We start from the raw sequence: 7,500 nt of genomic DNA, 5'->3' as shown, positions 1-7,500 counted from the left end.
TGCTTCCAGAGAAAAGAGCTGAAAGAACACTATGGGATGTAAACCTGAATACCTTTTTAATAATATGTTCTCCATCCATGCATACCACCTACATGATAAAAATCATCTCAGGTGAACGGATGACCTCGTGGCCTAATGGATAAGGCGTCTGACTTCCGATCAGAAGATTGAGGGTTCGAGTCCCTTTGTGGTCGTTTTTGGCCAATGGTCACACAATCTGCTTTACATTCAGAGTGGAAAAAGTATTTTCCAATACTCTTGTAGTCCTCACTTTCTCATTACTAATCATTAATAAAGTGGAGTACATACTGTAAACTCATTCAGGTTGCATCTTCAGTCTAACTACTTGTGCATTTTAGTGGCATTAAAAAGTGCTTCTATGCCGACGCACTGAATATGTAATAGGTTTGCAGAATTTTGACGTGACAGAATGGGTTTTTAGCTTAAGTGTGTGTAGAAGAACTGCAAGGTGTGTGCCTATGTGTGCATAGAGTGGTACATGTGTAAAGTCTGTATGATTTGGGCAGTTAAAGTGCTGATTTTGCCTCCGAGTAAGAAAAGTACTACAAAAAATGTATAAAGGATCGGCACATTGGCTGCCTTTGCTGATGCCCCCGTTGCCTAATTTGTAGTGCAATGGTTAAGTTGCAGAGTGTGGTTGAACTTGGTTAGGAGACTTGGTGCCTCTTTCCGTGTCCTGCTGATGATAAGGATGGCTTGATACCATTTTCTAAGCCCAGTATATTGAGAAAAGAAGTAAGTGAAGAAGAAGTGTGGAGTCGAAAGTGGTTCTCCAATTTCTCTCCACTTGCTAAAATTGCAAAGTCTCCATTATAGCATAGAAGAGAGCGTTAAAGTCGGGGATGGAAGAGGATGAAAATGGGAAGTTTACTTATAGAGAGAAGTGAGAAATGCCCTGTGTGCACACACCGGTGTCTGACCATAGAATACATTTAAATAATGTCTCTAGAAAAGAGATATGCATGTGTGCCTCAGTGGCCTAATGGATAAGGCACTGGCCTCCTAAGCCAGGGATTGTGGGTTCGAGTCCCATCTGAGGTGATAACAAAAATCCTCCCTCTATCTTTTCCAGAAAATTAGGCAGATTTATTACATGCTTCCTCTCAGAAGTTTATGAGGGATTAGTTACTTTGAAACGGTCCCATTTTACTTGTGTACACTTCACAGTCATGTTAGTGTTCTGAAACTGCAAAGTATATTTTTAAATGCCTATTTTTGTGAGATGCATTTTCGACCGGCCAGAACATATTCCTTTGGAAAAAATGATTTGAATTGGATTGGTGTGAATCTTGTTTCTAGAGGTGGTGACAGGCTTTCAGCTACTTCAATAGGTCAAGCCAGGACTCATAAAACGTATACAACCTATGTGAGTGTGAAAAATTAGCGTATGCAGGAAGGAGCAATTTGTCCTACTTTCAAAACAGTTTCACTCCAGGTCTGGAAACTTCCAGAGCTATGTAGAGAATACAAATGAGCTTTAAACTCATGAGGAAAGAGGTTTGTATGCAAAAAGGAAAACAAAAGCATATCGTACTCATAAAATACTCAATATATAGATTCCAAAAAAGTGCTTCCAGCGAAAAGAGCTGAAAGAACACTATGGGATGTAAACCTGAATACCTTTCAATAATATGTTCTCCATCCATGCATACCACCTACATGATAAAAATCATCTCATGTGAACGGATGATCGCGTGGCCTAATGGATAAGGCGTCTAACTTCGGATCAGAAGATTGAGGGTTAGAGTCCCTTCGTGGTCGTTTTTGGCCAATGGTCACACAATCTGCTTTACATTCAGAGTGGAAAAAGTCTTTTCCAATACTCTTGTAGTCCGCACTTTCTCATTACTAATCATTAATAAAGTGGAGTACATACTGTAAGCTCATTCAGGTTGCATCTTCAGTCTAACTACTTGTGCATTTTAGTGGCATTAAAAAGTGCTTCTATGCCGACGCACTGAATATGTAATAGGTTTGCAGAATTTTGACGTGACAGAATGGGTTTTTAGCTTAAGTGTGTGTAGAAGAACTGCAAGGTGTGTGCCTATGTGTGCATAGAGTGCTACAAGTGTAAAATCTGTATGATTTGGGCAGTTAAAGTGCTGATATTGCCTCCGAGTAAGAAAAGTACTACACAAAATGTATAAAGGATCGGCACATTGGCTGCCTTTGCTGATGCCCCCGTTGCCTAATTTGTAGTGCAATGGTTAAGTTGCAGAGTGTGGTTGAACTTGGTTAGGAGACTTAGTGCCTCTTTCCGTGTCCTACTGATGATAAGGATGGCTTGATACCATTTTCTAAGCCCAGTATATTGAGAAAAGAAGTAAGTGAAGAAGAAGTGTGGAGTCGAAAGTGGTTCTCCAATTTCTCTCCACTTGCTAAAATTGCAAAGTCTCCATTATAGCATAGAAGAGAGCGTTAAAGTCGGGGATGGAAGAGGATGAAAATGGGAAGTTTACTTATAGAGAGAAGTGAGAAATGCCCTGTGTGCACACACCGGTGTCTGACCATAGAATACATTTAAATAATGCCTCTAGAAAAGAGCTATGCATGTGTGCCTCAGTGGCCTAATGGATAAGGCACTGGCCTCCTAAGCCAGGGATTGTGGGTTCAAGTCCCATCGGAGGTGATAACAAAAATCCTCCCTCTTTCTTTTCCAGAAAATTAGGTAGATTTATTACATGCTTCCTCTCAGAAGTTTATGAGGGATTAGGTACTTTGAAACGGTCCCATTTTACTTGTGTACACTTCACAGTCATGTTAGTGTTCTGAAACTGCAAAGAAGATTTTTAAATGCCTATTTTTGTGAGATGCATTTTCGACCGGCCAGAACATATTCCTTTGGAAAAAATGATATGAATTGGATTGGTGTGAATCTTGTTTCTAGAGGTGGTGACAGGCTTTCAGCTACTTGAATAGGTCAAGCCAGGATTCATAAAACGTATACAACCTATGTGAGTGTGAAAAATTAGCATATGCAGGAGGGAGCAATTTGTACTACTTTCAAAACAGTTTCACTCCACGTCTGGAAACGTCCAGAGCTATGTAGAGCATACAAATGAGCTTTAAACTCATGAGGAAAGAGGTTTGTATGGAAAAAGGAAAACAAAAGCATATCGTACTCATAAAATTCTCAATATATAGATTCCAAAAAAGTGCTTCCAGCGAAAAGAGCTGAAAGAACACTATGGGATGTAAACCTGAATACCTTTCAATAATATGTTCTCCATCCATGCATACCACCTACATGATAAAAATCATCTCAGATGGACGGATGACCGCGTGGCCTAATGGATAAGGCGTCTGACTTCAGATCAGAAGATTGAGGGTTCGAGTCCCTTCGTGGTCGTTTTTGGCCAATGGTCACACAATCTGCTTTACATTCAGAGTGGAAAAAGTCTTTTCCAATACTCTTGTAGTCCTCACTTTCTCATTACTAATCAGTAATAAAGTGGAGTACATACTGTAAACTCATTCAGGTTGCATCTTCAGTCTAACTACTTGTGCATTTTAGTGGCATTAAAAAGTGCTTCTATGCCGACGCACTGAATATGTAATAGGTTTGCAGAATTTTGACGTGACAGAATGGGTTTTTAGCTTAAGTGTGTGTAGAAGAACTGCGCAGTGTGTGCCTATGTGTGCATAGAGTGCTACATGTGTAAAATCTGAATGATTTGGGCAGTTAAAGTGCTGATTTTGCCTCCGAGTAAGAAAAGTACTACACAAAATGTATAAAGGATCGGCACATTGGCTGCCTTTGCTGATGCCCCCGTTGCCTAATTTGTAGTGCAATGGTTAAGTTGCAGAGTGTGGTTGAACTTGGTTAGGAGACTTAGTGCCTCTTTCCGTGTCTTACTGATGAGAAGGATGGCTTGATACCATTTTCTAAGCCCAGTATATTGAGAAAAGAAGTAAGTGAAGAAGAAGTGTGGAGTCAAAAGTGGTTCTCCAATTTCTCTCCACTTGCTAAAATTGCAAAGTCTCCATTATAGCATAGAAGAGAGCGTTAAAGTCGGGGATGGAAGAGGATGAAAATGGGAAGTTTACTTATAGAGAGAAGTGAGAAATGCCCTGTGTGCACACACCGGTGTCTGACCATAGAATACATTTAAATAATGCCTCTAGAAAACAACTATGCATGTGTGCCTTAGTGGCCTAATGGATAAGGCACTGGCCTCCTAAGCCAGGGATTGTGGGTTCGAGTCCCATCTGAGGTGATAACAAAAATCCTCCCACTTTCTTTTCCAGAATATTAGGTAGATTTATTACATGCTTCCTCTCAGAAGTTTATGAGGGATTAGGTACTTTGAAACGGTCCCATTTTACCTGTGTACACTTCACAGTCATGTTAGTGTTCTGAAACTGCAAAGTAGATTTTTAAATGCCTATTTTTGTGAGATGCACTTTCGACCGGCCAGAACATATTCCTTTGGAAAAAATGATTTGAATTGGATTGGTGTGAATCTTGTTTCTAGAGGTGGTGACAGGCTTTCAGCTACTTGAATAGGTCAAGCCAGGATACATAAAACGTATACAACCTATGTGAGTGTGAAAAATTAGCATATGCAGGAAGGAGCAATTTGTCCTACTTTCAAAACAGTTTCACTCCACGTCTGGAAACTTCCAGAGCAATGTAGAGAATACAAATGAGCTTTAAACTCATGAGGAAAGAGGTTCGTATGGAAAAAGGAAAACAAAAGCATATCGTACTCATAAAATTCTCAATATATAGATTCCAAAAAAGTGCTTCCAGCGAAAAGAGCTGAAAGAACACTATGGGATGTAAACCTGAATACCTTTCAATAATATGTTCTCCATCCATGCATACCACCTACATGATAAAAATCATCTCAGGTGGACGGATGACCGCGTGGCCTAATGGGTAAGGCGTCTGACTTCGGATCAGAAGATTGAGGGTTCAAGTCCCTTCGTGGTCGTTTTTGGCCAATGGTCACACAATCTGCTTTACATTCAGAGTGGAAAAAGTATTTTCCAATACTCTTGTAGTCCTCACTTTCTCATTACTAATCATTAATAAAGTGGAGTACATACTGTAAACTCATTCAGGTTGCATCTTCAGTCTAACTACTTGTGCATTTTAGTGGCATTAAAAAGTGCTTCTATGCCGACGCACTGAATATGTAATAGGTTTGCAGAATTTTGACGTGACAGAGTGGGTTTTTAGCTTAAGTGTGTGTAGAAGAACTGCAAGGTGTGTGCCTATGTGTGCATAGAGTGGTACATGTGTAAAATCTGTATGATTTGGGCAGTTAAAGTGCTGATTTAGCCTCCGAGTAACAAAAAGTACTACACAAAATGTATAAAGGATCGGCACATTGGCTGCCTTTGCTGATGCCCCCGTTGCCTAATTTGTAGTGCAATGGTTAAGTTGCAGAGTGTGGTTGAACTTGGTTAGGAGACTTAGTGCCTCTTTCCGTGTCCTACTGATGATAAGGATGGCTTGATACCATTTTCTAAGCCCAGTATATTGAGAAAAGAAGTAAGTGAAGAAGAAGTGTGGAGTCGAAAGTGGTTCTCCAATTTCTCTCCACTTGCTAAAATTGCAAAGTCTCCATTATAGCATAGAAGAGAGCGTTAATGTCGGGGATGGAAGAGGATGAAAATGGGAAGTTTACTTATAGAGAGAAGTGAGAAATGCCCTGTGTGCACACACCGGTGTCTGACCATAGAATACATTTAAATAATGCCTCTAGAAAAGAGCTATGCATGTGTGCCTCAGTGGCCTAATGGATAAGGCACTGGCCTCCTAAGCCATCGGAGTTGATAACAAAAATCCTCCCTCTTTCTTTTCCAGAAAATTAGGTAGATTTATTACATGCTTCCTCTCAGAAGTTTATGAGGGATTAGGTACTTTGAAACGGTCCCATTTTACTTGTGTACACTTCACAGTCATGTTAGTGTTCTGAAACTGCAAAGTAGATTTTTAAATGCCTATTTTTGTGAGATGCATTTTCGACCGGCCAGAACATATTCCTTTGGAAAAAATTATATGAATTGGATTGGTGTGAATCTTGTTTCTAGAGGTGGTGACAGGCTTTCAGCTACTTGAATAGGTCAAGCCAGGATTCATAAAACTTATACAACCTATGTCAGTGTGAAAAATTAGCATATGCAGGAAGGAGCAATTTGTACTACTTTCAAAACAGTTTCACTCCACGTCTGGAAACGTCCAGAGCTATGTAGAGCATACAAATGAGCTTTAAACTCATGAGGAAAGAGGTTTGTATGGAAAAAGGAAAACAAAAGCATATCGTACTCATAAAATTCTCAATATATAGATTCCAAAAAAGTGCTTCCAGCGAAAAGAGCTGAAAGAACACTATGGGATGTAAACCTGAATACCTTTCAATAATATGTTCTCCATCCATGCATACCACCTACATGATAAAAATCATCTCAGGTGGACGGATGACTGCGTGGCCTAATGGATAAGGCGTCTGACTTCGGATCAGAAGATTGAGGATTCGAGTCCCTTCGTGGTCGTTTTTGGCCAATGGTCACACAATCTGCTTTACATTCAGAGTGGAAAAAGTATTTTCCAATACTCTTGTAGTCCTCACTTTCTCATTACTAATCATTAATAAAGTGGAGTACATACTGTAAACTCATTCAGGTTGCATCTTCAGTCTAACTACTTGTGCATTTTAGTGGCATTAAAAAGTGCTTCTATGCCGACGCACTGAATATGTAATAGGTTTGCAGAATTTTGACGTGACAGAATGGGTTTTTAGCTTAAGTGTGTGTAGAAGAACTGCAAGGTGTGTGCCTATGTGTGCATAGAGTGCTACATGTGTAAAATCTGTATGATTTGGGCAGTTAAAGTGCTGATTTTGCCTCCGAGTAAGAAAAGTACTACACAAAATGTATAAAGGATCGGCACATTGGCTGCCTTTGCTGATGCCCCCGTTGCCTAATTTGTAGTGCAATGGTTAAGTTGCAGAGTGTGGTTGAACTTGGTTAGGAGACTTAGTGCCTCTTTCCGTGTCCTACTGATGATAAGGATGGCTTGATACCATTTTCTAAGCCCAGTATATTGAGAAAAGAAGTAAGTGAAGAAGAAGTGTGGAGTCGAAAGTGGTTCTCCAATTTCTCTCCACTTGCTAAAATTGCAAAGTCTCCATTATAGCATAGAAGAGAGCGTTAAAGTCGGGGATGGAAGAGGATGAAAATGGGAAGTTTACTTTTAGAGAGAAGTGAGAAATGCCCTGTGTGCACACACCGGTGTCTGCCCATAGAATACATTTAAATAATGCCTCTAGAAAAGAGCTATGCATGTGTGCCTCAGTGGCCTAATGGATAAGGCACTGGCCTCCTAAGCTAGGGATTGTGGTTTTGAGTCCCATCTGAGGTGATAACAAAAATCCTCCCTCTTTCTTTTCCAGAAAATTAGATAGATTTATTACATGCTTCCTCTCAGAAGTTTATGAGGGATTAGGTACTTTGAAACGGTCCCATTTT

The 7,500-nt window shown here is 40.0% G+C and overlaps 3 non-coding genes across 3 annotated transcripts; all 3 read left to right on the top strand.

The window, feature by feature from the left end:
• The first annotated feature begins 989 nt into the window (after positions 1 to 989).
• On the top strand, positions 990 to 1,062 carry TRNAR-CCU (transfer RNA arginine (anticodon CCU)). Its single transcript has one exon. It is a non-coding gene; the product is annotated as a tRNA-Arg (tRNA).
• A 3,103-nt stretch (positions 1,063 to 4,165) lies between these two features.
• Positions 4,166 to 4,238, top strand: TRNAR-CCU (transfer RNA arginine (anticodon CCU)). The gene has a single exon. It is a non-coding gene; the product is annotated as a tRNA-Arg (tRNA).
• A 647-nt stretch (positions 4,239 to 4,885) lies between these two features.
• On the top strand, positions 4,886 to 4,958 carry TRNAR-UCG (transfer RNA arginine (anticodon UCG)). Its single transcript has one exon. It is a non-coding gene; the product is annotated as a tRNA-Arg (tRNA).
• The last annotated feature ends 2,542 nt before the right edge of the window (positions 4,959 to 7,500 follow it).

Source organism: Triturus cristatus, chromosome 4_1 (genome assembly GCF_964204655.1).
Source record: "Triturus cristatus chromosome 4_1, aTriCri1.1, whole genome shotgun sequence".
Taxonomy (NCBI): Eukaryota; Metazoa; Chordata; class Amphibia; order Caudata; family Salamandridae; genus Triturus; species Triturus cristatus.
Note: the sequence above shows the minus strand (reverse complement) of the source record. Positions and strands in the feature narration are given on the sequence as shown.